Source organism: Macaca mulatta, chromosome 19, assembly GCF_049350105.2.
Source record: "Macaca mulatta isolate MMU2019108-1 chromosome 19, T2T-MMU8v2.0, whole genome shotgun sequence".
Lineage (NCBI taxonomy): Eukaryota > Metazoa > Chordata > Mammalia > Primates > Cercopithecidae > Macaca > Macaca mulatta.
In genome coordinates, this window is record NC_133424.1 from 68,929,708 (window position 1) to 68,943,929 (window position 14,222).

Genomic DNA, 14,222 nt, shown 5'->3' on the forward strand with positions numbered 1-14,222 from the left:
TTAGTGGCAAAATGGAAGGAGAAGACCTTCTAAGGCCCTTTGGAGAGATGAAATGGCTCATTTAACTCTCACAAGATCCTTGAGGTAGGGATTCATGTACATATCGTACAGATAAGGAATCTGAGGTTCAGTGAGGCAAGGCGAGCTTCCTGAGGGCACACAGCATGGAAGTGGAGGGGCCAGGGTGTGAGCTGGGGTCCACCTGGACTCTGAGGTCCGTGCTCCTTGCCTACACTGGACTACTTCTAGAGATGGACATACTGAATTTCCCAGGGCTTGACTCCTGGCCTTGGTTTCCTGGACTCCCCAGTGTGTGAAGCAGAGATGGGATCGAGGCCGCACCACCACCATCCCCCTTCTCCGATCCAGAGAACCGCCCGGGCCTCCTCGGAGGTCCCTCCTATTTCTTTTCCCTGCAACCCAAGCTGATGTGGAGGGCATTGAGACTCCTCTCGGGGGGATGTTGTGGTACCAGGTGGGTTTCACATCCCTGGTCTCCTGCCTCCCGGGCAAGTTCCCCACTCAGGGCTCCACGTTTCCCCAAGAGGAACCCTGAGGGGGCTGGAATAGCGGCCACATTGATGGAGTCACTTGTCCACCTCTGAGGGGGTGCTCTCATCACCCCCACTCTACAGATGAGGAAACAGGCTCGCAGAGGTTCAGCCAGATGCCCAAGTTCACACAGCTCCTGGATTAAAACCCAGTCTGACTCCAGAAGCTGGACTGCAGTCCACGGCACCATTCCACCCCCCAGTTCCTCAGTTGGGTACTTACTGAAGCCAAATTATATTTACCCTCCTGAAAATGTGGATTCGGCGGGAATCAAGCAGGTCAGGAACCTACTTTTTAACAAGTCTCCTATCCCATACATCTGTCCAAGGCACTATTTGGGGTTATGTGCTGGCCTTTGGGTTCACCCTCACGGGGCCCTGTGTCTCTGTGTCCCCGGGCCTGACCCAAGCCTGGCCTTGAGGTTGTGGGTGCTGGGTGGGGTCTGAATGACCCCTTTACTCACTCAGAGTAAATGCCAGACTCCTCACAAACCCCTGTGTGATGCAGCCTCTCCCACCTCCCGTCCTGCTCCCCTCCTCACTCTGCTCCAGCCACCCTGTGCTTTTGTCCAGTCCCACCGCTGACCCAGCCAACTCCCACCAAAGGGGCCTCTCCCGTCCTGGCCCGGCAACCCACACTGAGCTTCCTCAGGTCCGTGATGCTCAGTTTCACGTGTTGGCCTGGCTGGGCTCCAGTGCCCAGCAGTCCCATCACACAGTGAGTCCTGGTAGTGCTGAGAAGACACTTTATAGACGTGGATGCCGCCCACGTCAGCTGACTTTAAGTAAACGATTCATTATCTGTAATGTGGGTGGGCCTCATCTAATCAGTTGAAGGTCTTAAGAGCAAAACCAGTTTCTTGGAGAGGAAGAAACTCTGCCTCAGGGTTACAGTGCCAACTCTGGCCTGAGTTTCTAGCCTACCAGCCTGCCTTATGGATTTGGGACTTGCCAGCTCCCACAGTAGCATGAGCCAGTTATTTAAATTAAATCTATTTATATATAAAAGTATACATATGCCATATGTATAATAAGAAATATGAGGTATATAAAAGGATATGTATAAGATATACAGGTAGGGCATGGTGGCCCACACCTGTAATCCCAGCACTTTGGGAGGCCAAGGTGGGATGATTATTTGAGACCAGGAGTTTGAGGCCAGCCTGGGCAACATAGCAAGACCTCATCTCTACAAAAACATTAGAAAAATTAACCAGGTGTGGTGGCGTGTGCCTATAGTCCCAGCTATTCAGGAGACGGAGGTGGGAGGACTGCCTGAGTCCAGGAATTAGAGGTCGCAGTGAGGTGTGATCGTGCCATTGGACTCCAGCCTGGGTGACAAGGGAAGACTCTCTCTCTCTCTCTCTCTCAAAAAAAAAAAAAAAGGTCAGGCAAGGTGGCTCACGCCTGTAATCCCAGCACTTTGGGAGGCCGAGACAGGCCTGAGGTCAGGAGTTTGAGACCAGCCTGGCCAACATGGTGAAACCCCGTCTCTACTAAAAATACAAAATTAGCCGGGCGTGGTGGCATGTGTCTGTACTCTCAGCTACTTGGGAAACTGAGGCAGGAGAATCACTTGAACCCGGGAGACGGAGGTGAGCCAAGATCATGCCACTGCACTCCAACCTAGCCGACAGAGTGAGACTCTGTCTAAAAAAAAAAAAGCTATATAGGATATATAATGATATAATAAATATATATGTAATAGCATATATATGATATATCTATATGGGATATATATGATCTAAATAAGGCAATCTATATGATAGGACATATGTAAATATATTAAGTTGTATCACTAATGCGTCTCTGCAGAGCCCTAACTGATAGGGAGGCCCTCCCTGATGACCCTTCTTCCCCTGCTTCGTATTCCCCGTCGCGCGCACTGCAGCCTGTATCGATACCTGTTTTCTTTCTTTGCCATCCGTCTCCACACGGCATTCAGGTAGAGATCTGGATGTTACTGGTCCTGCCCACTGTTGTTTCCCCCAAACTTGCTACAGCACAGACACATAGTGGGTGCTCAGTAAATGTGTGTCGAATGAAAGAGTTAATGGTAGGTGCTCAATAAATGCTTCCTGGCTGAATCATCAATAAGCAAGTGAGTTTTCTGAGGCAGCAGCCCATTCCACTCTGGGCCTAATGTAGTCCCTGGAGACCTGGATCTGACTTGGATCCCTCAGCCTTTTGTCCACAGCCCCTGTCTGATTTAAAATGTGGGTTTTATTCTTATTCCAGGGAGGTGAGGCCCATAGGTCAGGAGATACCAGGGAGTGAAAAGACAGTTGCTACAGTTCCTGGGAGGAGAGGGCGGTGCCAGGCCCCACAGGGAAGCCCAGGGCAGATCAGGAGGCAGAGGGGCTGGGGGAAGATGGGGGCAGGAGCTTCTCTGTGGCTTCCCTAGCAAGGAGCGGGATTGGCTTTTCTGAGTAATTTAGCGGTTCTGGGGCACAGGGGCTGCCCTGGCTGTCTGGTTCTCAGCGCTGGGTGTTGAGGACAGGTGCACAGAGCCCCTGAGTGTGGGAGCCCAGTGGGGGAGTTGCTGGGTGTGGGCTCTGGATTGGGTGATTTGCTTGTGAAAGGTACGCTGTCAGCGGGGCTGTTTGCTGTCTCTAGGAATCACCCAGATCTGGGAGGGACAGTCCCTCCAAGGTCGGCAAACCTCCAAAATATCAAAGCATCTAAAAATAAAAGGCAGGGTTCATACACCTTTGCCCCAGCCAGAGATAATCCCCTGCATTCGGCCTTAGCCTGGGCAGCTGGAGAAGGCTCCTGACCCAGGCCTTGACTGAGGGGCAGCCTCTGAAGACCCAGGCTGCAGAGGGAAGGCTCTTCTGCTCCTCCCCGCCTGGAATCCCAATCAGAACCGGGGAACCCAGTGCGCCTGCCCCAGAGCATGACGAAGGGGCCTCCTGGTGGACACCCCTGGCAGCTGCAGATTCCTGGCCTGAGAATGGTCCAACTGAGAGGCTGGGCCTCAGCTCACAGCCTCAGATATGGGGGAGAGAAGGAAGCTCTTCCTTCAGAATCCTAGTGCGGTGGCAGTTTCCCAATTACATGAGATGAACTAGGGATCCTCTCCGAGATCACAGACTATTCTATGACCCCTGACAGGCCAGGTGTAGGGCCATGAACATGAGTTATTTGAGTCAAGCAGGTGCACTATCCAACACACACCTTACGGCCCTAATAATATTTTATTATAAATACTATTATTTATTAATAGAAAGTTTATATTGTAATATAGTCTTAAATATGTATATATAAGAGCTACATACATTAACAGGGTTTACATTATTAATATAGGGTAATACTATTCTCTCTTTCGATTGAGGAAACAGGCTCAGAACAGTAATAATTTATTCGAGATCATGGGGCTGAAAAGCCAGACTTTTATGTGCAATGTTTCTGATTTCTAAATGGCAACAAATTTACATATTTATTAAGAAACTCTGTTTTGGGGTCAGGCATGGTGATGTGTGCCTGTCCTCCCAGCCACTCTGGAGGCCAAGGTGGGAGGATTACTTGAGACCAGAAGTTGGAGGCTGCAGTGTGCCATGATTGTACCACTGCACTCCAGTCAGGGTAGGAGAGTGAGAGGCTGTCTCAAAACAAACAAACAAAAAAGATACACGATTTGGGCCTGGACTGGACAGGCCACACAAAATACCCCTGGGGAAGAAGGAGATTTGACTCCTGGCTTGCAGCCTATGTAGGACCACCAAGTGATCAGGTGGGGTCTGGGGTCAGGGAATCCGGGGACCAGCTGCTAGTTCCACCACTTATGAGCTGGTGCTCGCTGAGCTCACTTGGTACCTGGGGATGGTCCTAGCATCTTATGCACAGGGGTGAAGCTCTGGGTGAGGTCGCAGACCTTGTGCTGGTTGGCATGGATTGGATGCATCAACAAGCCACAGAGACCAGGAGACATCCCATGCTGGAAAGTATTCCTCATGCATCAGTCTGATTCTGCTGCTGTCCCTCAGCAGGAGGATCTACTCCATGGGGTGACTCAGGGATCCAAGCTCCCTCCACCATCTTGAGCCCATAATTTCTCAAGTAGACATCTGGGCAGCAGACCGGGGAGGGCCAAGCCATTTCTGGACACCTCTCTACACCTCCATTTCTAGCTCTCCTCTCCTTCCACTGGTGAGCAGTGTTCCTTGCACTCTCCTGCACGTGAAGGGTCATGGGAAGTGCAGTCTCTGGTAGGTGGTCAGCCAATTCCCAGGACCAACTCCACACCCTGGAAGAAAGGTGCAATGGTCTGAATTTGTGTGTCTCCCCAAAATTTACATGTTGAAACCCTAACCCCCAAGGTGATGGTGTTAGGAGATAGGGCCTTTGGGAGGTGATGAGGTCATGAGGGTGGGGCCTCATGAATAGGATTGGTGCCCTTATGAAAGGGACCCCAGAGAGCTCCCTCACTCCTTCCTCCATGTGTGGGCACAGCAAGAGGGCTCCATCTATGAACTGGGAATGGGCCTTCACCACACACTGAATCTGCTGGCACCTTAACCTCGGCCTTCCCAGGCTCCAGAACCGTAAGCAATGAATGTCTGTTGTGTATAAGCCACTCAATCTGTGATATTGTTACAGAAGCCCAAAAAGAAAACATAGAATTTGAGGAGAGGCTGGCCCTCCCTGCTACCCAAAGCCCAGGGTGGTACCAGCACATGTAGATATCAGGTACAGGAATAACAGGTTAAATTCCCAGCTGTTTGGGGTGGCAAATCTGAGCCATGACAGTAACAGAATAAATTGCCACCCCTGCCTGGTCCTGGCGATGCTCACCCCTTGCTGGGATGATTGCAGGAGGTCTCCCCGCCTCACCCTTGCTCCATCCTCCATGCCCTGAGCCTGTTTGCCACGCAGAAGCCCTTCATGTCCCTCCTCTGACCATAACCCTCCATGGCTAAGTTATATTCAAAGGCATACAGACTGTGTTGGAATAAATTATATCAGAAGACATACAGACTGTGCCTGTTTGAACCAGATAAAGTTCTAAGGGCTGGAGAAACAGCTGTGAAGAAGACTTACAAAACCCCTGCCTTTGTGGGGTTGATGTTCTTCTGGGAAGTGACAATTTTTTTAAAGCCGTGGAGAAAATATCTCAGAAAGAGGAGGGTACTATGCGGAGGGTCGGGGCAGGTTCCAGATTTAAGAAGGTGGAGGGGGAAGGCACCCTGAGGAGGAGACAGGAAAGCAGAAACTCAGAGGCAGGACAAGGTGGGTAGGGATATGGGGGAAAGTGTTTCAGGAAGAAGGAAGAGCCAGGGCAGAGGCCTGGGGTTTCGCCCACACCTGAGGCAGAGTGACAAGAGGACAGAGAGCAGACAGGGGCCGGATCATGTGGGGCGCTGGCCAGCAGGGTGAAGACTGCAGCTTGACTGGGTGAGGTGGGAGCCATGGAGGGTTATGGGCAGAGGAGGGACATGAAGGGCTTCTGTGTGGGGAACCGGCTGGGGGCAGGGAGAGTGGAGCAAGGGCGAAGTGGGGAGACCCCTGCAATTGTCCCAGCGAGGGGTGAGAGTGGCTGGGACCAGGCAGAGGTGGTGAGAAGGTAATGGATTCTGGGTAGGTTTTGAAGGTAAATCCGTGATACACTGAACTTTGGGGACTTGGGGGGAAGCGTGGGAGGGGGAGGCGAGGGATAAAAGACAACATATATGGTGCAGTGTGATGGGTGCACCAGAATCTCACAAATCACCACTAAAGAACTTACTCATGTAACCAAATACCACCTGTACCCCAGTAACTTATAGAAAAATAAAATAAAATAATAAAAAGAAAGTAAAGCCAATGGGATTTATGATCCAACATAGCATCCAACTCCACTGTTATCAATCTTAGGTCTCCAATAGGATAGCACAGCTCTGAAGGGGTCTGGGCTGGTGAGCGTTGCAGGCTGAACTGTGCTCCCCACCAGATTGATAGGCTGATGTCCTAACCCCAGTACTTCCCAATACGGTGACTGTATTGGGAGATGGGACCTTTACCCAGGTGATCAAGGTCAAATGAGGTCACTAGGGCCGGCCCTAATCCAATCTGCTGGTGTAATTACAAGGAGATTAGGATTCAGACATGCACAGAAGGTCGACCGTCTACAAGCCAAGGAGGGAGGCCTCCGGGAAACCAACCTTGCCAACAGATGATGGTGTGTCCATTCAGAGGCTCAACCCCAAGATGCTTCCGTGCTCTCTTCCTCTCACGTTCCCGCTCAGCCATGTGCACTGGCTTGAGCTAGCTTGCTGGAGGATGACAGGCCCATGGGGGAAGTCATCCTGGTCAAAGTTATTCTAGGCCAGCCAGCACAACCCCCAACTCACAGTCCAAGCTGTGGACAGATATGGGAGCAAGTCCAGCCAAGATCAGCCAAAGACAGATGAGCAGAACTGTCTAGCTGGTTCATAACTTCATGAACTATAGTAAATAATAGTTGTTTCTGTTTTGAGCTTTTAAATGTTGCCATGGTTGGTTGTATAGCAATAGCTAACTGACGCACCTTCCCAGAGCAATGTCTTTGTTGGTACTCCCGTTGGTACTCCCACCACCAATGTATAAGAACACTTATCTCAGTTACTCCCTGACCCATCCTGAGGAATAACTGCAAACTTCTGATTTTTCAGATCTTCAAGGGTCTAGGGTGGGTGTGTAGAGGCTGTTCATTTTTCCCCAATATCTGGTCCCTCCTTCCATAGTGCTAGAACCCTTACATTTTAGCTGCATTTCCCAGTCTCCCTTGCAGCTAGGTGTGGCCATGTGACTAGCTTCCAACCAATAAAGTCTAAGTAGCAACATCATGTTGCCATTTCCAGGAGACGGACTACTGCATTCAGATGCTGGTTTTGCCACTTCTCTGTTGAGGAACTTTGGAAAAGTGACTTAGTTTCTCTGGTGCATCAGTTTCCTCATCTGTAGACTGGGGATAGCGATAGTATCCGCCTTATAGTGTTGTCAAGAAGAAGTGAAGTAACGCAATGATGCATTTAGAGCACTGCTTACAGCTGGATGTGGTGGCTAATGGCCAGATGTGGTGGCTAATGCCTGCAATCCCAGCACTTTGGAAGGCCAAGGTCAGGAGTTCGAGACCAGCCTGGGCAACATGGTGAAACCCCGTCTCTACTAAAAATACAAGAATTAGCTCGGTGTGGTGGTGCACACCTGTAGTCCCAGCTACTCGGGTGGCTGAGATGTGAGAATCACTTGAACCCAGGACATGAAGGTTGCAGTAAGCTGAGATCGTGCCACTGCACTCCAGCCCGAGCAATACAGTGAGACTCTGTCTCAAAACAAAAACAAACAAACAAACAAAAAAAACAGAACAGTACTTACACATGGGAAGTTTTGTTATGTGTTGTTATCATTATCAGTATAATAATACTTTCATTTTATTTTTTGAGACTGGATCCTGCTCTGTCCTGAGGCTGGAGTGCAATGGCACGATCATGGTTCGCTACAGCCTCAACCTCAACCTCCTGGGCTCAAGTGATCCTCCCACCTCAGCCTCCTCAGTAGGTGGGACTACAGATGTGTGCCACCACATTTGGCTATTTTTCAAAAATTTTTTTTTGTAGAGATGGGATCTCTCTATGTTTCCCAGGCTGGTCTCAAACTGCTGGGCTCGAGCAATGATCCAACCTCAGCCTCCCAAAGCATTGGGGTAACAGGTGCTAGCCACCACACCCAGCCAATAATACTTTTATTATCACCTCCTAAGGTTGATGTAAGGTTTAAGTACGACCAAGCTCCATGTCTGTTATCAGAACAAGTTTCCCTGATGCTTATTTGTCTACCAAGACCAGGGAGAAATATTAGGAATTATATCCATCCATCTACTCCTTCCTCCCCAGCACCACCCCATGAGGCTCAATAGGTTTTCCATTTCCTTCGTGACATGTACTCATTTGCCCAGTAAATCTTTTTCAAGGCATGAAAATTCATAAGGGGATCTTTTTGGGCGCAAGTTTCTTTTAAGAGATGCCTACAGGGATGTAAATGTTTATTTATAGCTGATCACCTGTTTTACAGAGAGATTGAGAGGTGGAAAGAAATGGAGGGAAGGAAGAGGTAGGTGTGAAGTTGGCATTTTTCATTGTTGATCCAATGTAGCACAGAGAGGTTGGTGTGAGCAGATGCATGTGGAAAGGAGGAGGAGAAATTTGGGTCAGGAAGGAGCCTGAGCTATTTTTTTCTCTCCCCCTTAGTGGTGGGTGAGTAGCTGTTTTAAGGAAAAAGAAAGTGAGAAAAGGAAGAGAGTGAATACCTAATATATAAATACTGAGAACTTCTGTGCCCTCTGATAAGTAGGAATCCCAAGAAATAAGAAAGTTTGGGGGTGAGCAGGGAGTCATTCATTCAACAAACATCTGAGCACCTACTCTGTGCCAGGCACTGTTCCAGGGTCTGGGAACCCAGCAATAAACAAACCAAAGTCTTTTGCCATATGGAACCACCACTCCTAATTTCTGGGTATGAGCAGAGAATGGGATGAAATGGAGAGTGAAGGCGGAGGCCACCTCAACTTCAGTGGTCAGAGAGGGCCCCTCTAAGAAGGTAACATTTGAGCAGAGACCCACTTGGCAAAGAGACAGTTACATGGGTATCTAAGGAAGACATTCTCCTTTCATCCAAGTGTTCACTGATGCTTTCCTTAGAAGAATTGGCAACACCCAAGAGTCCATCTTTAGAAGACTGGCCAAATATATCAGGATTCAACTGGGTGAGAAATGAGTTGAATATTTGAATATGGTAGGAGTTCTGAATTACAGAATTAACTCAAAACAAACAAAGAATAATATGTGTCTTATTTGTGTTTTCTTTAAGTGAGGGAGCTTCAGGGGCTTTCAGTGAGCAGCTATTTACCGACTTTCACAGAAACATTTCAATAAATTAACAACCTATATAGAAGTAGTAGTGCTCTCTGCTAATTATCAGTTGTGTATATAAAGTGTAACAGTAGTAGTGCTCTCTGCTGATTATCAGTTGTATATATAAAATGTTTCAGTCAGCTTTTGCTGTGTAACAAACCACTCCAAAACTTAGTGACTTAAAATAACAAGCGTTATTAGCTTATGAATGTGGCCATTTGGGCTAAGTTAAATTGGATAGTTCTGGCCTGAGCAGGCCTCATGTGTTCAAATGTGGTCAGCTGTGGGCTGCCTGGTCCAGAATAACTTTGTCCAAGATAACTCCCCTCTCCTCCCTGGGCATCTCATCCTCCAGCAAGCCAGCTGAAGCCAGTGCACATGACTGAGCAGGGATTTGAGAGGACGAGACAGCATAGAATTATCTTGAGGTGTGTGTGTGTATGCATTGATCCTCAGCTTCACTTTTCTTATACATAGAATGAACCTGGTTACTATTACCCATTCCATAATAACAATGCCAAATGCCTATCATCTGCATACTATGAGATATGCACTATTGTTATTGGATAGGTTGTGATAAGTAAATTATTATTATTATTTTTTTGAGATGGAGTTTTGCTCTTGATGCCCAGGCTGGAGTGCAATGGTGCAGTCTTGGCTCACTGCAACCTCTGTCTCCCAGGTTCAAGCGATTCTCCTGCCTCAGCCTCCCAAGTAGCTGGGATTACAGTAGCCCACCACCATGCTGGCTTTGTTTTTTGTATTTTTAGTAAAGACAGGGTTTTGCCATGTTGGCCAGGCTGCTCTTGAACTTCTGACCTTGGCTGATCCACCCACCTCGGCCTCCCAAAGTGTTGGGATTACAGGTGTGAGCCACCACGCCTGGCCAGTAAATCATATTTTATTGATGCTGAGTTGTTATTTACATTTTAATATCTCTCACATTGAAATGTATCTTACAATTGTTCATATCTTTGGCTTTTCTTCTTCTTTCTTTACAAAGTTCTTAACTTCTTTGTTTTATAAGCAATATATTTGAAAGGAAAATCATCACATTCGTGACATATGACAGTCAGGAAGAAAAATTAGGTTGCATCCTGAGGTTGACCAAACATACCAGATTCACCTTGTTTAGTCCTGGTCCCCAAATAATAAAACATTGAGCACTTCCTGTAAGCCGGACTCCTTAGCAATATAGATAGATAGATAGATAGATAGATAGATAGATAGATAGATAGATACATATATGTGTGTGTGTAATGTGTGTGTATATATATATGTATCTCTAAGTTTTTCCATGCTGAGATTTGAAGAGACTTCACAAACTTTCTGGATGTGGTAATCATTTAATCATTTAATATTATTACCCCTTTTTTTTTTATCATGAAAGAACAAATGCAATTTTGGTAAACGTGGTAATCTTGTGATTTTTTTCTTTTAAATACCTTTTGTGTCTTTAACCTGTGAAGACTTTTTACACATATCTATGTGCCCACAGAAAATATCGACATTGTTTTTTGTGTTGTTGGGTTTTCACGTAATTCATGTCAGACTACATCTGTAGTTTTGCAACTTGCTCCCCGCATCCTCCCATGAAATGATGTGTCTTGGAGACCTTTTCATATCCATCCACAACGATCTATTTTGTTGTGTAAAATGAGTGTAGTAACAACACCCAACCAACAGGATCTTGGTGAGGACACATTAAGCTCTCAATAAATGTTACTTGGTGTGTAGCGATTCTGTCTTTGGAATCATTTTTCTAGCGAGACTGCAGAAAAGCCCTGTGGGCTGGAAGTGGCTAGGAGAACCTGTTTCTCTAAGCAGACTTGGCAGCTCACTGCCCTTGTATGATTTACCCTATACACCCCCAAGTAATTGTATCCTTCTAGGTTTTAAATAACAAGGTGAGTTTTCCCATTTCAATCATACTTCTTCCCCCTGCATCCCCATCTTAAATAAATGGAAAATTTTTTAGTAGTAGTGAAACAAGAAGGTCTTTGGGGACATACTGCTCTGGGTTTAATCCTGGATATGCCATTTCCAAGCTGACCTGCCCGAGGGGATCCAAGGCTCCCAAATGATCACCATTTGGAGACAGTCACATAAACGAGATACATCCACATAGTGTGATTAATTCCCTGCAGTTGTCAAAAAGCATGAAATAGATTCCTCTCCTTGTGGGATGGTCCCTACTGATAGGAATCCCTGCTTGGTGCCACAGAACCCTGCCTTATGGGCCACAGCAGATGTACTAGAGGATAGAACAACAGGTCACCGGCCCATGAAGTGGTCTTATGGCAGAGTCTTGCTCAGCAGGGGTCTACGATCTTGGATGTCTCAACCAGGCAGATCATAGACTGCATCCTGCCAACGGATGAGCACAGTTTGGGTCACTCATTTTCCTTTTAATGAGTTATCAGCATTAAAACATTGAGATAGTTTACATTTACAAACACCGTCTTTCATTTATTCAGCTGTTTCAAAACATTCATAGGCCATCTGGTATGTACCAAGACATGTTCCAGGTTCTGGAGGCTCAGAGGTAAATTAGAAACACACAGCCCCTACCATCATGGGTCTGTACCATTTTAGAAGCAAGGCAGACAGTAAGCAAAAAGAAATATTCATGACGTAATGAACTCCAGCTTATTTTGAGAAATTGAAATATCAAAACTCACTGGAGCAGCAACTTCATTAGAGGATATAATAGAAAGATAGTGAAGAGCCATATCACAGTGGTTCTCGGTAAACAAAGAGCTCAAAGTCAGAGCCCCAAAGTTTTCTGGCCCTTGAAGAGTTGTGAATATCATCCTGTTAGGCATAGAGGATATGCTTCAGGCATACTGGGTGTCACCTGCAATGTCCAGCACATAGTGAGTGCTTTATAAATGTCTGTCTCTTGAGTGAGTGTGGAAACTGTGCCTTTTCTAGTGACCAGATCATTGGGAAGAATACTTATTCATCCATTCAACAGTTCAAGAGAGGTTTGATTTTGTGAAGGACTCATTCTTGCAGAGGGTGTACAATTAAAAACCCACATAATTCAAGACTAACCCTGATAAAAAGATGATGGGTGTGTCTATTCACCAGCTAAAGCGACACTAAAATAACAGTCACAGTTTACAATGTATGTGATTGGTTGTATTTGGAAGCATGAGAAACTGTAACCATGCTGCATTTCTGTAAATCTACAATAACATCCCTCTTGTGACCCCAGCTTGCAATATAAAAAATAGGGCTTTGCCAATAACTCACATATACTTATATAGTCCTCTCCTCCCCACTCCACTGCTTCTCCCAACACAGAATAACCAACAGCCTGAATCCTGGGCATCTCTTTCTTTGAATTTCCTTTCTGTACTTTCCCCCTCTTCAGAGCTGTTTGGGAAACTTCATGTTAATAATTTCAATCAGGTTGTAGTCAGGCCATGCTGTCCTAAGAACCAAAGCTGTCACTTAAAAATGACTTTGCAGTTCTTGCCCTCATCTGCTTTCATCCCATGCTCTCCACAGCCCAGAGATCTTTGTTTCCAGGCAACAGCAGGGCTTTCCCCAGGCGGATGGGTTCTTTAAAGGAGGGAAAAAAATTTACTTCTGCTAGTCTGTGTACAGCGTCAGCACCACCGAACGCTAATGCTTGAATGATTTAGAACTGCGGACAGCTCATACCAGACAGATTCAGCACCACGGACAGCCCCCAAGGCAACTCGTGATGTGAATGGTTCAGCACCGCAGACAGCCCGAGCCGGGCAGGACAGCCCTGCTGAAAATGGTTCAGCACCACGGACAGCCCTGCTAATATCCATCAGAGCCCCGGATAGCTCAGGCCAGAATGGTTCAGCACCACGGGCAGCCTCCCAGCCTCGCAGGGTAGCGTGTGCCTGGACTATTCCAGCATCAGGGAGAGCCCTGCTGGACTGGTTCTGCAACATGGATAGGAACAAGTGTCATTTCGCCACCACCTGTGCTAGATGTAGGCGCTCTTCTGAGTTGATTCCTGAGCCCACACTGCAACCCTCACCCCTGGAGACTCTAATGGGGCTATTCGGGTAATCCAGGCTCTTCTGGAACTGACCTCAGAAACGCAGTCATCCAGCAGTTAACATGCCCAAAAGGGAACTCTGGATTTTCCCCACAAAATAAACTTGATCCCAGTTAGTGCACTTCAGGGTACTCAGTTGCTCAGGCCCAAAGCCCGGAAGTCTCCCTTGATTCCTCTTGTTCCCTCACACCTCACACTCCAGCCATTAGTGAGTTCGCTCAGCTCTGCCTGTAGAGCAAATCCTGAATCCACCCACTGCTCTCCATCCCCACTGCCACTGCCTTACTCCAGGCCACTGTTGCTTCTCACCTGGTTTACTGCAAGAGCCTCCTAATTGATCATCCTACTTTATTGCCCCTTCTAGTACATTCCCCACACAGCAGTTTCAGTGACCCCTGGAAAATGTAAAACACAGTCTATCACACCATTCCTCAGTACTTTCCACTACTTTCCAATACACCTACAATAAAATTCAAAGCTCTTCCTGTGGCTTTCACGACTCTGGATGCCTCTCTCTCTCTCTCTCTCTTTTTTTTTTTTTTTTTTTTTTTTTAGACGGAGTCTCACTCTGTCACCCAGGCTGGAGTACAATGGCGTGATCTCGGCTCAGTGCAACCTCCACCTGCCGGGTTCAAGCGATTCTCCTTCCTCAGGCTCCTGAGTAGCTGGGACTACAGGTGCGCGCCACCACGCCCAGCTAATTTTTGTATTTTTAGTGGAGATGGGGTTTCACCATGTTGGCCAGGATGGTCTCGA